Genomic DNA, 22,550 nt, shown 5'->3' with positions numbered 1-22,550 from the left:
TTTTCTTTGTCACCCCGATAGGAGAAATTTTGGTGTAAGAACAACCATCTTGTTTTAGAGGCAAGTCTAGGAAAAGAGGATAAAAAAAAAGGGCCTAGTGTTTAAAAAAAGAAGAAGAAGAAAAGTTGCTAGCGTAAAAAATAAAAAAAGAAAAAAAGAAAAAAACAAATTTGCAAAATTAACATAATCTTCACTAATGTGTGTGTGTGTGCATGGATAGAGGTGAAAAGAACTACCTCCATCCTGTTTAATTAGGGCCCAGGAGAAAAGAGCGATAGGTTCCCTACGGTGTAAGTGTGAAATCTTTCTAGGTAAAAGAAATGCCAATTACATGTTGTGTGCGTGAGTATAAAAAGGCACCCTTGTCCTAGAATTGTCTCCCTTTTTAGCAAGTTAGGTATATATTAGAGGGTGAAGAGGGATTGAGAGTTGGATCTCACCTTTCTACTAGTTTTAGCCTTTAAATAAACTAAAATTGAGTGGTCCTTTCTTTTATGACTTTACAAGAAAAAGACATTTACAAGACCATTATTACTAATACAACATTATAAATACATATTCCAAGAGCTTAAATACATAATTAAGAGGACTTAAACATGATTAGTTAGTAAAACAAGTTTAAGGGTTTACAATATCCATCATCTTCTCCCTCATAATCTTCCATGTCATCTACTCATCCCAATCATCATCGATTTAGATTAAGAAAAATACACATATTTTCAAATTGTAACGACTCGACTTTTCAAGATCTTTACATGGGTCGTTACTTCATAATTACACATTTAAAACCCAAACATTTTGACCATTGAGGAAAATTTATTAAAACAATAAAGATAACTTTCAAAACAATTTACAAAATTTCAAAAATAAACAAATAAATAAATAAATTTTGTTCGAGGCCCCCTAAAAAAATTAAGGAAAAAAATAACAATCAAACTGAGAATGTTTCAAACTAACGTTGAGTTCTAAATCAAAATTCAAATAACTTGAAAACGTAGACTAAGCGGAAGCGATTTTCTTGTCCCATATTGAATGAAATCGAACACGAGGATTTCCATGAGCAGCAGAAAGACCATTCCAAATTACAATCATATATGAACTTTACAATTATAGTCATGAACAGAAACATACGGTTATGCATTAATTACAGAAATTACAACATGATAATACAAATGATCAAGGAGAAATGATACACACATTTGTAGACTCATCGCCAAACTCCTTCATCACGAATGCTCGAACACAGCAACACAGCAACCTCGAACGCTCGTCCAACACGACCGCTACATAGCACGAACATCACGCACTCAAACTCAGCGATCGCCTCGGTCACAAATACCCCAACACCACGAACAACCTCCACAGAACCTCCACGGTGTCGAGTTGAATATGACACCACCAAGAAGGCTACCTTGGTATTCTCGGTGTGAGAATCCAGAGGGTGGGCTCTGTGTGGACTTGGTTTGAGGCAGAAGATGGAGGAAACAATAATCGTGTAAATGATTGAGCTAGTAGGAGATGGCTTACCCTATCGTATAGGTTGATGCCCAATCGTTTAGCAAAAGCTAAACGATCGTCTAGCAAAAGTTATGCGATCGTTAGCTCATCGCTTAGCTAAGTGTCTGTAGCCTACAAATACTACTGAAGGAAATCAGATTCGCAATTTCCATGAGCAGCGGAATAAGATTATTCCAAATCATAATCATGACTGAACAATACATTTACAGTCGACTTGAAACAAACAGTTATACAATTCATATAGAGAAATTACAGCATGAATAAATACAAACACATAAAGAGATTAAATTCTACACACAATCGAAGAAGCGTCTCCACGCTCCGTTGCACGACTGCTCGAACAATCAGCAACCTCGAATGCTCGATCTACACGACCGCAACACAGCACAAACACTTCGCGCTCGTCCTCAACGATGGCCTCGGTCATGAACTCCTCAGCAACACGAACGGCCTCCACAACACTACGAATGGCCTCTAGAAAACCTCGACGGTGTCGAGTCTAACACCACCAACAAGGTGACCTTGGTATTCTTGGTGTGAGAATCCAGAAGGTGGGCTCTGTTCAGACTTAGTATGAGGCAGACGAAGGAGGAAAGACCGATTGTGTTCACTACTGGGAAAGTGGGAGATGGTGGAGACCTATCGTATAGATCGATACCCAATCATTTAGATAAAGCTAAGTGGTCGTCTAGCAAAAGCTATGTGATCGTCTAACTCATCGTTTAGCTCGATCTGTCGCCTACAGACTCTATATGATCGTTTATTTTGGGCAAGCGATTGTTTAGCAAAACTATGCGATCGTTTAGTAAACACTGCACGCTGTTTAGCTAGCACTTGCACGATCGTTTAGCTCGCTCAGCCGTCGTTTAGTAAATCCGTATTTACTTGATGACTAAAGTGAGTTTCTTTGTGTCGAGAGAAAAAACTCAAAAACTTTTTCAATCTTTTTTTTAAAAACTTCTTCTTCAAATTAGGAAAACCATTTTTCTTTTAAACTCATGGTTACCATAATTCAATAACCACCCACTACTTTGGTTATTTGAAAGAAAAAGAATTAATTATCCAATAATTAATATTATTTTAAATATAAATGATAACCAACTTATCATACCATATTTATAACCTATAGTTTTAATACTTCATCTCATGAAACATATAAACCATAGTTCTTTTTCTATTCCATGGTACTTAATGTAAATCTCATTTATATCAATCCTCCACTAGATGTATCTCATATATCATACCGATTATATCATATATAATCAAAATACCTCTTGTCAATTTGAACGTTTCAAATCAACACCAAGAACTGATCCTCAACTGAATCAATTGAGCTACCAAGGGGACCTCATGGACCTGTAGCTCGAAGCTCCAACGTTACGTGAATAACTGACTAAACTTTTTAGTCACGGGATCCAACATCCGTTAACTGCCAGACACTCCACTAAAGACCGGCAGCTGAACTCTCCTTACCACAGATAATATTTTGTGTCCATCTTAACCAATCAGCAGTGCGACAACCCTACACAGATCGCTCATAAGTACAGCTGGGCCAATAATCGTTATGCATCTGTAGTTACATCTGTCTCCTTAAGTACTACTGATCCCTCTAATGAACATAGGTCATAGTCCTACTATAACTAAGTCTTCTCTTCCAAAGAGAAGTTGTGGCCACTATGTTCAAGCCCCGGAATCAGCCCTTAAGGGAGTAATCTCTCAACTTATCCCTACTTTGGGAAAGGAGTGAATTCCATCTTGTGGATTTAGTACCCAGCTCCCAGATCAGACAAGTCCCCAAAAAGGTAGGCATGTTGAGTTGGCAATCTGACCACTCTCACCCATACTAATCAAAGGACCGCTCTCAAAGGCAGGAGCTCTCAAAACACTCAGGATTGAGGTCGTGTCACCTATGGTCATTTAGGTGAGATGCAAGTCTCTAGTATCAACAGCGTTATATACAGAGTCTAATCATCTCGTGGTCTAGGTATTATACAAACTCTTTGTATCCCCCACATGAATGGTCAGGATCTACCATCTGTAGTAGTTTATAACAGTTGCAAACCTTTACAAAATGGGACGTATCCGTAGTGTCACCAGGATCAGGTATCCTACCTCTGTCTCTTATACACATCTAGATGTGTATAAGAGACAGGCGTTATATACAGAGTCTAATCATCTCGTGGTCTAGGTATTATACAAACTATTTGTATAGGATACCGCAACTCCACGTCTCCACATGAATGGTCAAAATCTACCATCTGTAGTAGTTTACAACACATTCAAACTTCTACAAAGCAAGTCGTATCCGTAGTGTCACCAAGATCAGGTATCCCACCTTATTCCTTATACTATAGACCTATTTAGGTTATCACTTAAGGCATGATCCACTTGTATATCACATATACATGGGAGCTTTGTTTATTGGATATGAATAAATGTTAAAATTAAATAACACTTATTTTATTCATTGAACAATGTGTATCTTTACAAAACGATGAGACTCCAGGAGAATTAGGACACCAATCCCAACAACTACACGATTGCTTACCTTATCCAAGTTTTCGCTTAGTAAATCCTATTTACTTGACAACTTCCGTGAGATTATTTCTGAGAGAGAAAAATCTCAAATTCAACAATTTTCAACATTACTAAAATTAGGAAAATAATTTTCGATTTTTTTCACGTTACCATGAAACCACAAATAACCTCCCGCTCAATTGGTTATTAGAGAAAAATAATTAATTATCCAATAATTAATATTGTTATAAATATAAATCATAACCAACTTATCATATTATATTTATAACCTATAGTTTTAATATTTCATCTCATAAAACATATAAACCATAACTGTTTTTCTATTCTATGGTATTTAATGTAAATCTCATTTACATTAATCCTCCACTAGATGTATCTCATACATCATATCAATCATATCATATATAATCAAAATACCTCTTGTCAATTTGAATATTTCAAATCAACACCAAGAACTGATCCTCAACTGAAACCATTGTGCTACCAAGGGGACCTTATAGACTTGTAGCTCGATACTCCAATCGTACGTGAATAACTGACTAAACTCTTTAGTCATGGGATCCACCATCTGTTAACTGCCAGGCACTCCACTAAAGACCGACAGTTGAACTCTTGTTACCACATATATATTATGTGTCCATCTTAATCAATCAACAATGCGACAACCCTTCACATATCGCTCGTAAATATAGCTCGGCCAATAACTGTTATACCCCTGTAGTTACATCTAACTCCTTAAGTACCACTGATCCCCCTAATGAACATAAGTCATAGTCCTACTATGACTGAGTCCTTTCTTCCATGGCCACTATCTTCAAGCCCCAGAATCACCCCTTAAGGGAGCAATCTCTCTACTTATCCCTGCTTCGAGAAAGAAGTGAACTCCATCTTGTGTAAGTGAGTTCCCAGCTCCCAGATCAGACCAGTCCCCAAAAAGGTAGGCATGTTGAGTTGGCAATCTGGCCACACTCACCCATACTAATTAAAGGGTTGCCCTCACAGGCAGGAGTTCCCAAAACACTCAGGATTGAGGTCGTGTCACCTATGGTCGTTTAGGTGAGATGTAAGTCTCTAATATCAATGGCGTTGTATACAGATTCTAGTCACCTCATGGTCCGATCTTATACAAACTCATTGTATAGGACACCCCCGCTCGCATGTCTCCACATGAATGGTCAAGATCTACCATCTGTAGTAGTTTACAACAGTTGCAAACCTTTACAAAATGGGACGTATCCGTAGTGTCACCAGGATCAGGTATCCTACCTTAATCCTTATACTACATACCTATTTCGGTTATCACTTAAGGCATGATCCACTTGTATATCACATATACATGCTTAAGTTTACATAAGATAACCATGAAGCTTTGTTTATTGGATATGAGTAAATGCCATAATGAAATAACAATTATTTTATTCATCAAACAATGTGTATGATTACAAACAATGAGACTCCGGGAGAATTAGGACACCAATCCCAACACATATGGCACGACATGGGTCCTTCTCGCCATTCACTGGTTGGTTCCTATCCTTACCTAAAAAAACATAAAATAAGAAAGGCTAAGTATGAAATACTAAAGTAAGTGACTCCCTACTAGGGCCATTTGGGTGATCTATTAAACCCCCCCCCCCCCCCCCCCAATATTGGCATAATGTACATATCATAGCATAGCATGGCATCGATATAAAATAGTGAACCCAAAGGTCTACAAATCATAGCATAAGTGGTAATCCCAAAAATACCACAAGATAATGTGTAGGTAGTGAATCTAGTGGTTCACAATCATAAAGTGTACATAGCTCGTTAAGAGAGTTAACAATCACCCCTTAGCCTAGTATACACACAATATTCAAAGAGGCTTAAACGTAAAGTCATAGTCCATGGCTATCCAACATATTCATAATGTTCTTGGAATCACGTAGCTTAGTAGATCATTATATCAATCATTAGCATGCTTTTATGGTACCATCTGTTGGGTTGTGTGTCCTAAAACTCGTAGTTCATAAAGTTAAACACATTCTATTATCAATAAAGATGTTGTTCAATATTTCTTCAATAAAGTTGTTATTGAATCTTTAAATTGCATTCATACAGTCTAAATCCAATAAACTAAGATCCATGGCTATTACATGAATATTTTAGAGACATAAAGATAGATCAAGTTCGAGTAAATAGCTAAAATGATCTATAGTATATGAATAAGGTTAGGTGCCTTATTCTAACAACACTATTGGATGTGCCTGCTCTGTAGCGGTTACAAGTTGTTGTAAAGGTGCTACAAACGAAGTGATCCTGATTCGTTCATGTATTGACATGAGGAGTGGAAGTATCATATGCAATGAGTTTGCATAAGATTGGACCAAGAAATAAGTCACTCTTACTTTATAACGTTGTTTACTGTTTAAGACTGACCATTTGGCTTAGATGACCTAGGTAACTCAATCTTAATCCTGAGCTAACTATGAACTCCTATTTATTCGGGATTATCCTTAGATTTGTATAGGTGAGGGATGGCTCAACAACGCCGGCTCAATAAGTCTCCCACTTCAGGGGTAGGACTAGGTAGATAGCTGGGGACATAGGGTGCAAGGCGGAATTTACATCTACTCGATTTAGGGATAGGAGAAAGGTTGTTCTCTTAAGTACTGAATCCAGGTCTTGAACAAGGGGCCCCACCCTCTCATTGGCTCGAGAGGGATTCGATTTAGTGATTGGATCATAAACCAATTTTTCATTAGAGGATCAGTAGAAACTTAAGGAACAAGATCTAATATCGATGGTAAAACAACATATTGACCTAGTTGTTATTACGAACAACCTGTGAAGGGTCGACTTACTGGTTATGATTAAATCATGTGGACACAAATATATCTATAGTGAGAAGAATGCAACTATCAAGATATAGCGGTGTGACTTGATAGTTAACAAATATTGATTAATTTGGTCTAAAGGGTTTTAGCAAATTAATCTTAAATCGTTGGAACTTATGATCTGTAGGTCCATAAGATCCCTCTACTAGCTCATAAAACATGAACACCTTGAATTAAATTGAGTCAATTTGGAATAATGTCAATTTGAATTGTTCAAATTGAATTTCAATTTGAAAATGATCAAATTGAAATTGGGGTTTGAATTTAAATAAGTTCAAATTCAAATTAGGGTTTGTATAATTATGTTTGATATAATTAATATTTAATTTGTTGAAATTAAACAGAATTTGAAATATTGATTTAAATATCAATTACATAAATAGGATTCATGTTTGAAATAGGTGTGTGATTAATTTAATATTTGATATTTAATTAATTAAATTTGTTAGTTAATTAAAAATCAAATTAATTTTCAATTTTAAATTCAATTTGAGAAATTGAATTTTATGGTTTTAGATTTTATTAATTGGGAATTAATTAAATCAAATTTTGATTAATTGTATAATTAATTAAAAGGAAATAAATTTGAAATACTAATTGGAGTTCAAAGTGGGAAAAATCCCACATTTGAACCTAGTAGGAGGTGTTCCTCCTTGGTGTTCAACACCTAGCTCACTCCAATGTTGTTGAATGAGATGTCATTGAGCTAATTCATGAGTGCTTGCATGCACTTAATGAATAAAAAGGCTCTGAATTTATAAGATGAACGGGAAGGCTTGCTGATTTTGGGACAATGTTGCAAGTGTTCTTCTTCCTCAAAAACTTTCTAATTCCTTCACAAAATTCACTCCAATTTGAGCTTCACCACTCAAATTCAAGGTTGAAAATAGTAGAGAATATCTCTTGGTGGTTCACTGAAGAATTGGAGGTGAATTAACGTGAAGAGCAACTTGGATCGGATGATTTCATCAAAGGTATGTGAAACTTGAAACCCACCTTTTGATTTTCTGAAATAGCATGCTTTAGAACTCAAATTAATATAATTAGAGTACTTATTGATTATGTTTGCTTTCGTTGCATGCTAATATATCCCATCACTATCCAGTTAATATTTTTATTTAATTCAACCCATCCAACTCAAAGGCGTTCCAGTAGAAAATTACTTACCTCAAAATTAAGTCCAAATAATAGGCAAATTAATCTTTCCCTTGGCCTAGCTTGAATCTTGGGTTAAGTACCTAAATCAATTACAAAATTTTACTTAGAATTTTAGAGCTTAAACCAAACATAAAACCCTTCCCAAACAGTCTCCAATTCTTACCCGACGAGTGGCTTGCTACCAAATATGCTTCCACCTTAGCACGAGGAAACCAATCTACATATAAACCCAAAATTAAGAATTTAAAATCCACTTTCCGGTACTAGAACTATTCCAAAAGTTCCAAGGTCCCAATACTCACAAAAAAACTGATTCAAAATCACCAAAAACAAACCTTTACATGTGAAAAAGAAGTTTCTTCTTTTTTCTTTTTAACTTTGCACGCTTTACTAGGAACCCTGTGTATATATATCTTTTTTTCCCCTTTTCCCTCCTAAATTTCAAATCCCCTACCAAAATAACTCCCAATATATTTATATTTTTTTCCTTTCGTTTTTAAATCTCAAAATCTCCACCAACATTAACCCAAAATCTTTTATTAATTGACCCTAATTAAATTAAATTAAATCAAATATCTCAAAATCTTTTCCAAAATCCAATATCTCCTATCTTTTAGGATTAAAAAAATTGAATTAGTTTAACATAATAATCCAATTTTGACCGCGGAAAATTCAATATAACCCCAATTAATTCAAAATAATTAAATTAGAATTACTTTAGCGGGTTGATTAAATTTTAAAACTCCAAATTTATTAATCTAATTTTCGTTAAATAAAATTTCAAAAATTTCCAAATCTCTACAAATATCATTTAAATAACTTATCTTACTTCCTAAATTTAGTTTTAGTCTCAATTTAACAGAATAACGGCCAAACAATTAAAGGTAATTTAATAAAAATCACATGAAAAATTTGAGGTGTTACATTCTTCCCTCCTTAAAAAATACTTTCTGTTGTGGTTGATACCTTATATCTCGTAGTTTTGTAGTTTGTAAATTGTATTTGTACAAACATATTATTTATTTAATAAAATAAGTGTTATTTACCCAAAACCAATAAACTAATATTCATGGTTATTCGATGAAGCTTAAACATGTATGTGGAGACATACAAGTAGATCATGTTTAAGTAATAACCTGAACGGTATGTAGTAGATGGATAAGATTAGGTACCTTATACTGGTGACACTACGAATATAGCCCGCTTTGTAATTGTTACAATTATTATAAAGTGTTTCAAATAATATGATCTTGATCATTCATGTGTAGACATGTGAATGGGGTATTCTATACAAAGAGTTTGTATAAGACCGACCACGAAATAAATAGTCTCTCTTTATGACACATTGTTATAAGAGACTTACATTTCACCAGGATGACTATAGGTGACTTGACCTTAATCCTGAGTGTGTTGTGAACTCTTGCCTATGAGAGTGGTCCTTTGACCTTCATGGGTGAGGGTGGCTGATAACTTGTAGAAATACAAGTTATTTATACTGTTTTATTTAGATATTACGGAAAAAAAGAGGAAAGTTGCATCGATAGTATACAAATTGGCTAAGAAATATGAAAATTATGAAATGTCGTAAATACACCCACTAACACCATTGCGACGGCGAATAGAATGTTTCAGTCTCTGTTTTGCAGGAAATAAGTCACCGCATATATTCATGGCTCGAAGACAAAATAAACAACGCCTCTACGTCGCATTACGCCCATCAATCAAGAACGAAGACATGATCAACGCAATGACGGTGCATGTGACAATCGATCCTGAGCTTTAGTGATCAATGCAATCCCAACCGCATACGGTAATAAAAAACAACATCGCATGCAGTGATAGATCGAAGATGTTAAGAGCAACACATTCGTGGATGATTCTGACAAGTGTACAGCTTTTAGTTGTGCATTTCTAACGGATTGATTGCATAACAGAAGGAATTTTCCATTCCGCCATTTCAGGAACTACCATAATTAGATAGTGGGGACCACAAATTCAAAGAGCCAAGGTCTCGCCTATAAATAGCTTCCTCAAATTCGCTGAAAGATATACATGTATACATAGAGACGTGCATATACTGATATTGAGAGAGAGGCTAATCTGAAGCAACTACAGAGTAAATCCAGGAGAACTCCGAGCAAAGAAGTCTTCCAATTCCCGAAGCTGAAGCTCTGTGCAAAGGTTAATTCTAGTGGGAAAGCAAGCCTGAGAGGGAAGCTTTCCTCTCCACCACATCCACAAGTCGGAAAGCGCAAATCTCTGATCAGGATTTGTGTCAAGACATTGACACTTTTTCCGTATTTCTTTCTATTCTCTATTTCATCCTTTGTATTCATCTTCTTTAATCCTTCATTCACAACATATATCAAACGCTTAATTTTAGAATTAAATGTTATCATCGTCACCATTATCATCTCTCTGTCTCATTCCATATATTCATAATCCATTTTCTCCATGATGTGTTCTTAATCTCCGAGTTAAAAAGCGAGAATTAAGCGAGTGAGTTAATTTGTGTTAAGGAATTAATTAAGTTTAGCTAAAGCATACTTGATGGCATCTTCACCTGTGAGAGTAGAAGTGAAGATGTTATTCCGCCTATCGAGAGAAGGTTGGAAGAAAAGTTAACTATAGCGAGAAGTATTTTCAGAAATGGAAGCAACCTTGCGTTCATCACATTCATCTCTGTTTCACCATAGACATATGGGAACGCGGCTGATCACTGAGAGGTGTACGCCAAGGGAAAGCGGAACCTTAGTTGCGTCCTTAACATGATTAACAAATTTGCGATGTTTTTACTTTTTACTCTTTCTCTTTCTGCCTCATTCATAAGACTTGCCATCGCATACATCAATTCTTTTGTACAACTTCACAGTCGGTCCTCGACCTCAGTATCATGTATCATGTATCTTGTATCATGTATCATAGTAGTTTAGGGATTTACTTTACAACGTATTTTTATTTTATCAACGCATTTTTACTTTCATCGCAATTTATATTCCTGTATAAACCAACATTCTTTATTCATTATTAAAACCGGTCGCATGTATCACATAAGTATCACATTAACGAAAACAATCCCCATGTTCGACCTCGAATCACTCTGAGAAACTTGCATTAGAATTATACTTGGTTTCAGCGAAAGGAAACTTGTGACATGCAGTACTTCATCGCATACTACGAGCATATCACTATCAATGCATACTCTTAGAACGTAGTATCACATAAATTATCTTCAACGCAAAGCACTTGAGCACATTTAGCACATCATTCATTTCAACATCACAGTGTATACATGATAAAGGAGATTAATCTCTTATCATTATAAGTTTATGGCGTCGTTGTCGGGGATTGGTAATGGTTAGTGTTGAATACTTTTGTGGTATTTTGCAGGACAGGTCTCTGTTGTACTGTTTGTTTATCGCAAAGAGCAAGCTGACGGTTTCTGAGTACTGGAACCGATCCAAAATTCGAAGTTGGCTCAGAGATTGAGCGCATTTTTCGCACAAGGGCACGCCAGAACAGAATCAGGCGAAGAAGAGTAAATATGGAAAACAATACCGAGAGGCCCAGAGGAAATCAAAGGGCAAACCAGCCAGTGCAAGACCCAGTCTTTCTTGCTGCTGACCATAATATCCTCATGAGGAACTATGCGACCCTGAATCTTTACGACTTCTGGCCCGCAATTTCACGACCAATGGTTGATAAGAATGCACACTTTGAAATAAAGTCGGTCATGCTCCAAATGATACAAAATGCAGGGCAATTTAGAGGTCTACAAGGTGAAGACCCACATGCCCATCTGACCAGCTTTGTGGAGATATACAAAACTTTCTCCATCCCTGTCATCACCCCTAAAGGACTTAGACTTTACCTTTTCCCACACACACTGAGGGATGAGGCAAAGAGGTGGGCTCATTCGTTGGAGCCAAATGAAATCACGTCATGGGACCAGTTGGTGGAGCGGTTCATGAAAAAATTCTTCCCTCCAGCAGTCAACGCAAGGAGACGAAAGGATGTGCTGAATTTCGAGCAAATGGATAATGAGACTCTAAGCACCGCTTGGATGCATTTCAGAAGGTTGGTGAAAAATTGTCTGTATATTAGGATTCCCGACTGCGTTCTGATGGAAACTTTTTATAACGGCCTAAATCGATCAACGCAAGCCGTTGCTGATGCCTTCGCAGTGGGAGGATTTATGGATAAGACCTATACAGAATCCAAGGTCATCCTTGATCACATTTCGCAAAACACGGATGACTGGGTGGATGACGAGTATGGGGGAAGATACCCCGAGAGAAAAAGAAATGACAACGCCATTGTACCAGCAGATACAATGATGACCTTGGCCGCACAAATGGCCGCAGTGACCTCTCTCCTTCAAACGATGGCAATCAATCAAAGTGCTCTCTCTCAAATTTCAGCACAATCCAATGCGTCGACGCAAGTGGCCGCAATAATTTGCATCCAATGCAGAGGGGGCGATGCTGCTGAAATGTGTCCATCAAACCCGTAACTAGTGTTTGCTATCCAGAACAACCCATATGGAAACACTTACAAACTAGGTTGGCGGAATCACCCAAACTTCGGTTGGGGAGGGAATCACAACCAAGGGGGCTAGAGTAACCATCAAAATAACAATTCTGGGAATTGAGGAAATCCTCCACCTTTTGACCAGAATCAGAATCAGAGTCATCAAAGTCAACCACATAACCAACCTCTGTGAATTCGTCAACATGGGAGTCCCTGCTGAAACAGTATATTGAGAAAAATGATGTTGTCATGCAGTCCCAGGTGTCTTCAAAAGGAACTTGGAGATCCAAGTCGGGCAGTTGGCAGTCGAGCTTCGCAACAGAACACCAGGAACGCTGCCAAGTAATTCAGAAGCCCTGGGATCTCATGGGAAGAAATAATGTTTTTGACGAAATTGTGCAGACAAGTTTGACCGCCTGCAGGGGTGTGGATTACGGTAATCATGAGAAAATTTTCTTTCAATCCGCATCTATAAAATCTATGTTTAATTGCTTTCTTTATTGCTCTCCTTTATTGCTCTCTGCATTACGTTATTTATTGCTTTCTTAAACTAGTTTTTATTGCTTTATGAATTTACTTTTCATTTAATTCAATTGCGTTATTTCCTTGTCTTGTTCAATTTCCTTACTTTTCTGCATTAGATGCATTATTCTTAAATTTTTGTGAATGACTTTTGTAAAAGAAAATGAATACCGCAAAGTCTTCTCGATTTGCATTATTAATGAATTAAAAAGAAAAATAAAAATCGGTGCGCATTGCGATGATGGGTGCATCTTGCGCTAACAAGATACACTATGCATCCATCTTACACAAATGCATTGCACTGAGGGGTGTGTTGCGCGCGTATGTATTTTTTTGCCCGTCCTTAGCGAAAACGCACTATGTCGAGGTAGTGTTGCACCAGTAGAAAGTACAATGCGCCCGTCCTCCAGAAAATGCATTATGCTAATGCATGCATTGTTCCCGTCCTCTGTAAATATGCATTTTGCGAGGATAACAGATGCATAAGTGTTAATCTTTAACCTTGCACCTGTCTGAATAAAAATACAAAGGATAAATTCATTTCATTTTTTTTATTTATAAAAACTATACCTGATTCTTTTGTACAGTGCTTAAATTTTGTATTGCGATATTTGTAATTTTTGTATACTTATTTGTCGACAACCCCCTCCTAGCCTTAGCCACCAAGGCTTGGAAAGGAGTGTGAGGTACACCAGTAATATTCCAAGATAATATTTCAATTTACATTTCCTCCTTTATCTATTAAGACTTTAACATGTTTACGATTAATCTATCTAACTATCATACACATAGTTCAATTTCCTATTTCTTATTACATGATCCGAGTCGTGCCCTAAGAATTACCAAATCCCGGTGTGTTGGTGGTTTAGTAACTCCTTCCTAACATCCGCTTGCTACTTTTTGGGGGGGGGGGGGGGGATAATATAAAGAAAACATTTGATAGAGTGTGAGCTACTAAGCCCAGTGAGTGGTGCTTTTAAAATAATAATCACTTTGCAAAACATATTTTTGGGAAGTCAATCACATAATCACAATTCCAGTATAATTTATGCATGATCATGTGTACATTCATTCAATCATCATCCTTCAGTTCCATCCTATACATGGCATGTTCATATCATGGGCACATTATCAATCACAACAACTTTTTATGGAAACTTTCCTATAACCCACTTTTCCCGCCAATATGCACATCGACAATTCTTTTCCCGCTAGTCATGCTTAGGTAACTTGACTATATTTTCCGCCGACCGAGGCCGACTATGTTTTTCCGCCAAGCACCTTTTATTAAGCATGCTAACTTATGTAGTCTGGGTATAATCTCAGTTTCTGTAGAAATTTCACAAACAATATCATGGCAAAGAACATAACATCATAAGCATGCATTTTGCACTTACATATATATTTATCCACATATCAACACATAAAACTAAGTAAACACTCACTACAAGCAAGTTTTTCCACTAAAATCACCTTGAGAATGGTTTCCTGAGAATTCCTCCATATCAATGGAAATTCCTCAACTAATACTTGTTATATCAATAAATAATGTCAAAATAGCCAAAATATCATTATATAATGAAAATACCAGCTTACTCTACTCCAATTTAGCCAAAATCCCAAAATTAGCCTCTTTAGAGGTTATTTGGACTATGGTAGGCAGCTGAACGTTAGGCAATAGGCAGGGTGTGCATTCTGTGCCGCACAGGGGGCTAGCGCATTTGGGCGTGCATTGCATTGGGTGTGCGTTGCATTGCACGGTGGGGCTGTTGCACTGGGCTAACGCGCGGCATGCGTCGAGCAAGGCAAGCGGACGAACGCAGCGCTGCAAGGCGTGCGCGTAGGGTGTGGGCTGGCTGTGCGTCCGACTGACTCAATGCCTCACCAACGCAACCTTTGTTTCTTTTGATCTCTAATCAACTTGGCAGCCTAATAACTCAAATGTAACCCTCTAAATATGCTCTCAACACAAGATTTAGGTGATGGTATGAATAAATTTCTCTTGCCCAACCCCTCTATTTATAGTCATTCTAAACTCACCCCTTATGACAATTCAACTCTCATTTGTCTCATTTTGGAGCTGCCAACACTTAGTCTACCCAGCCTAGCCTTGAGTTGTTCTCATCTCAGCGTGCAAGCCAAAATCTCCTTTTTTGCATGAAATCTCCTTCACCCACTTCCTGCTTGGGGTGATAAGACTTCCATTGCATGAAATCTCCTTTGTCCACCTCCTGCTAGAATTTTGTGTGATCCTCCTTTTTCCACCTAAATCACTTAAATACTTAAACATATTTCTCTATTTAAATTGTTTAAGACTTATGCTTGTATACCATTGGCATTTTCCCTTGAAGTTTTCCATCAATTAGCCTTACCTTTTATCCTTAAAACATAGCAACTCACCCTTCCTTCATCAAATTCCTACTTAGCCATCGCATGAGTCAGCCATCACCAACGTATAGGGTGGCCGCTCACCCTCGACGTATGGCTTGCTAGGTGTGCTTACTCAACCTACTAAGCATGGACGCACGGTGCTGACCATCGATGTATGGGCGTGTTGCCTAGGTGCTTGCACGCTTGGCCGTATAGGCACACTCAGCCGCGTGGGCGTGCCTCGCTGCATGGACGTGTGCTTGGCATATCGCATCGACGCATGGCTGCTCAGTAGACTCGACAGCGTTTGACGCATAGGATGGCTTGCTCGCTTGCCCGCTTGCCCTCTCGGCACATAGGCAGGGCACTTGGCATACACCATCAACGCATGGGTTGCGCGCTTGACGCACAGCTTGTGCGCTTGTCCTCGACACATGGCCTGTGCGCTTGGCTTCAACGCATGGCCTGCGCGCCTAGCATGCTCACTCGACGCATGCTTCCTGCCTATGTCCGCATGGCTCATGTATGCCTTTGCTTTGGTTGTATGCAACCCTTAGCCATTTTCCAAGTCTTCTTGCTTCCATCCTCCATGCATTCTTGCGTCAAACATGTTTAAGCCCTTCATAGGCGTTTGGACTTTTGGATAATTTTAATGTTTTTCTCTCTTTGCCCCACTATCCTTACTTAGGGTTTTTCTTCTCTACATTTAACCTCCCAGTTTAAATTTAATGTTAGGGTCTTACATAGTTAATTTTAATACAACTGATTAACCATTATTTCATTATGTGTTAGCCTCTTTACTTATCATCCTTTGTCAATTATTGCGATGTTCTTTATCTTATATTTTGCGTTACTAATTGCGCTGCCATGATGAGTAATATGCATACCCTTAGCAATATTTCTTATACTTTGCACTTTCTGACTAACACTTAGATAATTCATAGCAATAGCACTACTTTACCTTTTATACTTCAAGACTTTGCTCAAACCTTCTTTTCAAAATTTTGACTAAGTGTTTGTCTTTTCTGTCCAAAACAACTCAATGAGAACCTTTCGCATCTCTAAATTTGGGGGTGGGGAAGGTCTGAGCAGATGCGGTCATTAGGAAATGCGTTCATAAATATATATATATATATAATATATAATATATATATATATATTCATACCAACTCTAATGTCAGTGCAAGGAAAAATCCCAACCTTGATAAGAGTTAAATCGTGAAAGGAACCTACTCGTAGTTGGATGTTCGCATGACACCCGTGGGAGCAAGCCAAAACGAAGGTGGGTTTCCAAGATCGACGCAATATGAAAAAAGAAAAAAAGAGAAAAATAAGAATATAAAGGACAACTCCTCTGACCAGCAAAAAGTAAACTTAGCTGAAAGTCAAGAGTTAAAGTTGAGATTGGCACACAACCGTAGTTGGATGTTCGCATGACACCCATGGGAGCAAGCTAAAACGAAGGGTGTAACCATGATCAACAGTCTCTAATAAAATGACGCAAACCAGACTACCGCATAAAGACGCAACTAGTTGTTTTTGCAATAAGAGGTAAACATTCTTTTCAAAACAAGAAGGGAATTTTTTAGTAGAGGTTTGTTGTATAAAAGAATAAAGTAGAGCATGTTAATGAATTATTAAAGGATAGAAGGAAATTGCATTGTTAAGTAATGTTGTATAGAGGCAGCATTCGGAGAAACCAATCGACGCAAAATGAGGATAGGAATTGAGCGAAATTTCCTTGGTCGAAGATATGCTTGAGGACAAGCATATATCTAAATTTAGAGGTGTGATAACTTGTAGAAATACAAGTTATTTATACTGTTTTCTTTAGATATTGCAGGAAAAAGAGAGGAAAGTTGCGTCGATAGTATACAAATTGGCTAAGAAATATGAAAATTATGAAATGTCGTAAATACACCCACTAACACCATTGCGATGGCGAATAGAATGTTACAGTCTCTGTTTTGCAGGAAATAGGTCACCGCATGCGTTCATGGCTCGAAGACAAAATAAACAACGCATCTACATCGCATTGCGCCCATCAATCAAGAACGAAGAGATGATCAACACAGTGAGGGCGCATGTAACAATCGATCCTGAGCTTTAGCGATCAACGCAATCCCAACCGCATGCGGTAATAAAAAACAACATCGCATACGGCGATAGATCGAAGATGTGAAGAGCAACGCATTCGCCGACGATTCTGACTAGTGTACAGCTTTTAGTTGTGCATTTCTGATGGATTGATTGCGTAACAGAAGGAATTTTCCATTCTGCCATTTCAGAAACTACTGTAATTAGACAGTGGGGACCACAAATTCAAAGAGCCAAGGTCTCGCCTATAAATAGCTTCCTCAAATTCGCTGAAAGATATACATGTATACATAGAGACGTGCATTACTGATATTGAGAGAGAGGCTGGTCTGAAGCAACTACAGAGTAAATCCAGGAGAACTCCAAGCAGAGAATTCTTCCAATTCGAAGCTCTGTGCAAAGGTCAATTCTACTGGGAAAGCAAGCCTGAGAGGGAAGCTTTCCTCTCCACCACATCCACAAGCCGGCAAGCGTAAATCTCCGATCGGGATCTGTGTCAAGACATTGACACTCTTTCCGTATTTGTTTCTATTCTCTATTTCATCCTTTGTATTCATCTTCTTTAATCCTTCATTCATAAAATGTATCAAACGTTTAATTTTAGAATTAAATGTTATCATCGTCACCATTATCATCTCTTTGTCTCATTCCATATATTCATAATCCATTTTCTTCATGATGTGTTCTTAATCTTCGTGTTAAAAAGCGAGAATTAAGCGAGTGAGTTAATTTGTGTTAAGGAATTAATTAAGTTTAGCTGAAGCATGCTTAACGACATCTTCACCTATGAGAGCAGAAGTGAAGATGTTATTCCGCCTATCGAGATAAGGTTGGAAGAATGCATTAACTAAAGCAAGAAGTATTTCCAAAAATGGAAGCAACTTTGCGTTCATCACGTTCATTTCTGTTTCACCATAGACATATGGGAATGCGGCTGATCTCTAAGAGGTGTACGCCAAGGGAAAGCGAAACCTTAGTTGCGTCCTTAACATGATTAACAAACTTGCGATGTTTTTACTTTTTACTCTTTCTCTTTCTGCCTCATTCATAAGACTTGCCATCGCATACATCAATTCTTTTGTACAACTTCACAGTTAGTCCTCGACCTCAATATCATGTATCATATATCATAGTAGTTTAGGGATTTACTTTACAATGCATTTTTATTTTATCAACGCATTTTTACTTTCATCACAATTTATATTTCTGTATAAATCAACATTCTTTATTCATTATTAAACCCGGTCGCATGTATCACATAAGTATCGCATTAACGACAACAATCTCCGTGTTCGACCTCGGATCACACTGAGAAACTTGCATTGGAATTATACTTGGTTTCAGTGCAAGGAAACTATGACACGCACTACTTCATCGCATACTACGAGCATATCACTATCAACGCATACTCTTAGAACGTAGTATCGCATAAATTATCTTCATCGTAAAGCACTTGACCGAATTTAGCACATCATTCATTTCAACATCACAGTGCATGCATGATAAAGGAAAATAATCTCTTATCATTACAGTGACCAGTTTCGCTGACTCAATATGCCTACCATTTTAAGGATTCATCTGATTGGGGAGCTGGGAATACGGCTACACAATAAGGAATTCTCTCCTTCCCGATTGTTAGATTAAGTAGATAAATTGCTCCCTTAAGGACTGATTCCGGGTCTTAAACAATATGACACCATGTAAACTTGTACACTGCTGAATTGATTTTTTCTAAATAAGCATATATGGATATGGACAATGATGAATGTGAATCATACAAGCTCATGTTGCCATAAACTTGATGACTTGGAAAGATGGAGATGGAGTGTGGATGTTATGCTTATTTACACTTTATGCGATACTACTTCTAGATGTATGCGTTATTAATGAAATGCTTGTAGTATGTTATGCGTTGTCACAAGTTTCCTTGCACTGAAACCAAGTATAATTCCAACGCAAGTTTCTGAGAGTAATCCGAGGTCGAACATAGGGATTGTTGTCGTTAATGTGTTACATTTGTGATATATGCGACCGATTTTTACAATTAATAAAGATTGTGTTTGTAAAGAAAGGTAAATTGCGGTAAAGTAAAATTGTGCAGATAAACTAAAGTTGCAGTAATAAAATAAATTGTGATAAAAATAAACCTAAGCTAACAAGATGCAAGATACAAGATACATGCTATACATGATGCTAAGTTCGAGACTGACCGTGAAGTTTATACAAAGGATCATGGTATGCAATGGCAAGTCTTTATAGATGAATTAGAAGGGGAAAGAATAATTAGTACAAACATCACAAGGTTGTTAATTGCGTTAAAGATATAACTAAGGTTCCGCTTTCCCTTGGCGTACACCTCTCGGTGATCAGCCGTTTCCCATATCTCTATGGTGAAACGGGGATGAACGTGATGAACGCAAGGTTGCTTCCATCTCTGGAAGTAATTCTTGCTTTAGTTAACGCATTCTTCCAACCCTCTCTCGATAGGCAGAATGGCATCTTCACTTCTGCTCTCACAGGTGAAGATGTCTCTAGCATGCTTTGACTAAACATAATTATTTCCTTAACCCAATTAATTTACTTGCTCAATTATTGCTAATTATCTAAGGGAATAAGAAAACATCGTAGAGAAAGTGAAATATGGAAGAACAAAAATAGGCAAAGAGATGGAGATGGAAATGATCATAACATTTAATTATAGAATTAAGTGTCTGATACATGGTGTGAATGATAGACTAAGAAGATGAATACAAGTGATGATGAAGAGATAGAGACAAATACAGAAGAGTGTCAACGTCTTGACACAGATCTGGATGGTGGATTTGCTTGTCGGCGTGTGGAGTGTATGAACAGAGGAGTTTCCCTCTCAGGCTTGCTCGTCTGGTAGAAGTGACCTTCGTACAGAGCTTCAACGGTGGGGATCAGAAGGATTCTTGTCCGGAGACTAACCTCTCGGACTTGTCTCTTAATTCTTCCCAGATCTACTCTGATTAGTCGCTCAACCAGTCTCTCTCTCAGATCAGTATATACACTTTTCTCTGTATTCAAGCATCCTTTTTCAGTGGAATGGCTGGAACTATTTATAGGTTAAGCTTTGACTCTCTGCATTGTGGTCCCCACTTTATTCTTCAGGTAGTTTTGGAAATGGTGGAGTGAATATTTCTACTGTTACGCAATCAATCCCGTCAGAAATGCACAACGGTCAACTGTACACGCGTCAGAATCTGCCGCATTTGCGTTGCTCTTTCACATCTTCGATCGTTTGCCCGCATGCAGTGTTTTTTTTATTATCGCATGCGGTTGAGATTGCATTGGTCGCTTAGCTCTTGATCGATTGTCGCATGCGCCGTCATTGCATTGATTGTCTCTTCATTATTGAGTGATGGGCGCAATGCAACGTAGATGGGTTGTTCAGTTTATCTTGAGGCATGAACGCATACGGTGACTTGATTTCCTACAAAACAAACTTAAAATATTTTTTTTTTACCATTGCAATGGTGTCAGTGGGTGTATTGACGGCAATTTATAATTCTTTCTTTTCTTAGCTAATTTCTATATAATTAACGCAACTTTCCTTTCTTTTGGCCACAATATTTAAATAAAACAGTATAAATAACTTGTATTTCTACAAGTTATCACACCATACTCTCTCCTAGCTCGAGAGGGGTTCAGTTATAGTTGGACTATGACTAATTATTCATCAGAGGGATCAATGGTACTTAAAAAGTTAGATGTAACTATAGGAGTAAAGCGGTAATTTTGACCCAACTGTATTTACGAGTAATTTGTGAAAAGTCAACGCACTGTTGATTTGTTATATCCAATGAACACAAAAATATCTATAATATGAATAGTGCAGTTGTCGGTCTTTAGTGGAGTGATCGGCAATTAATAAAGGTTGATTAATTTAATTAAAGAGTTCAATTAATTAATCTCGTATGATTGGAGCTTCAATCTATAGGTTCATAAGGTCCCTTATTAGCTCAATAAGGATTAATGAGAATAAAATTAAATTTCGATTAATCTGAAATGTTCAAATTATTTGAAGAGAATTAATTGTAAATGATACAATTAATATAATGTATGTGATACATTATAATATAAAGTTTAATGAGAGAAATAAATATTTGAATATGATTCAAACACCAATAATATGAATATGATTCATATAAAAACTATAGGTTAAAATTAATATGAATATGATTTGTATTAATGCTATAGGTTATATGATAGAATAACAATCTATAGGTATATTATATGCGATGTAATAAACTATAGACTATATGCTACATGGGATATAACATATAATATGGATTTAGTTATATTAAATTAGTTTAATATAATTTAATTTATTTTGAATTTTGAATTCAAATTTATAACTCCTTGGGAGTTATTTTTCAAGTGGGAAGTTATTTTCCTTGATCTATCATATATGTAGTGTAGCAGAGAAAGAAGACGGATGTTTTTTATTTTTAATATGAAAAAATTGGTTTTCATTGATTACACTCATTCTCATCTCAATCTTCTTCTTCTCTGCAATTTTCTCTCAAGAGATGCACAACTTTCCCTTCGCAAAAATTAACATACAGAAGCCCACAACTCTATGTGATTCTCACCTTGAGAATAACAAGGAAGACATTGTGGTGGTGTCCCTATTACTGTGTTATTGTGTTCATGGTGCTGAGAATGGGAAAAGTGTTGAATCTATTCGTGTTCACCGAAAAGGAGGTGAAAAGATAGTTCTTCAAGATGTGCGTATCACAATCCCTTATCCTCTCTGTTAATTCAATAGTAAAGCGTGCTTAGGAAATTTTGTTTATCCTTCTACTTCGGGAATTCCATCCCTTCACTTTCATCCTCAAAATTTTTAATTCAAAACAAATCCTTGCATACTAAATTGTTACCTTGTCCTTTCATCCCTAACTACCTTCATCGATTATA

The sequence above is a fragment of the Benincasa hispida genome, chromosome 8 (genome assembly GCF_009727055.1).
Source record: "Benincasa hispida cultivar B227 chromosome 8, ASM972705v1, whole genome shotgun sequence".
NCBI classification, from domain to species: Eukaryota; Viridiplantae; Streptophyta; class Magnoliopsida; order Cucurbitales; family Cucurbitaceae; genus Benincasa; species Benincasa hispida.
Note: the sequence above shows the minus strand (reverse complement) of the source record.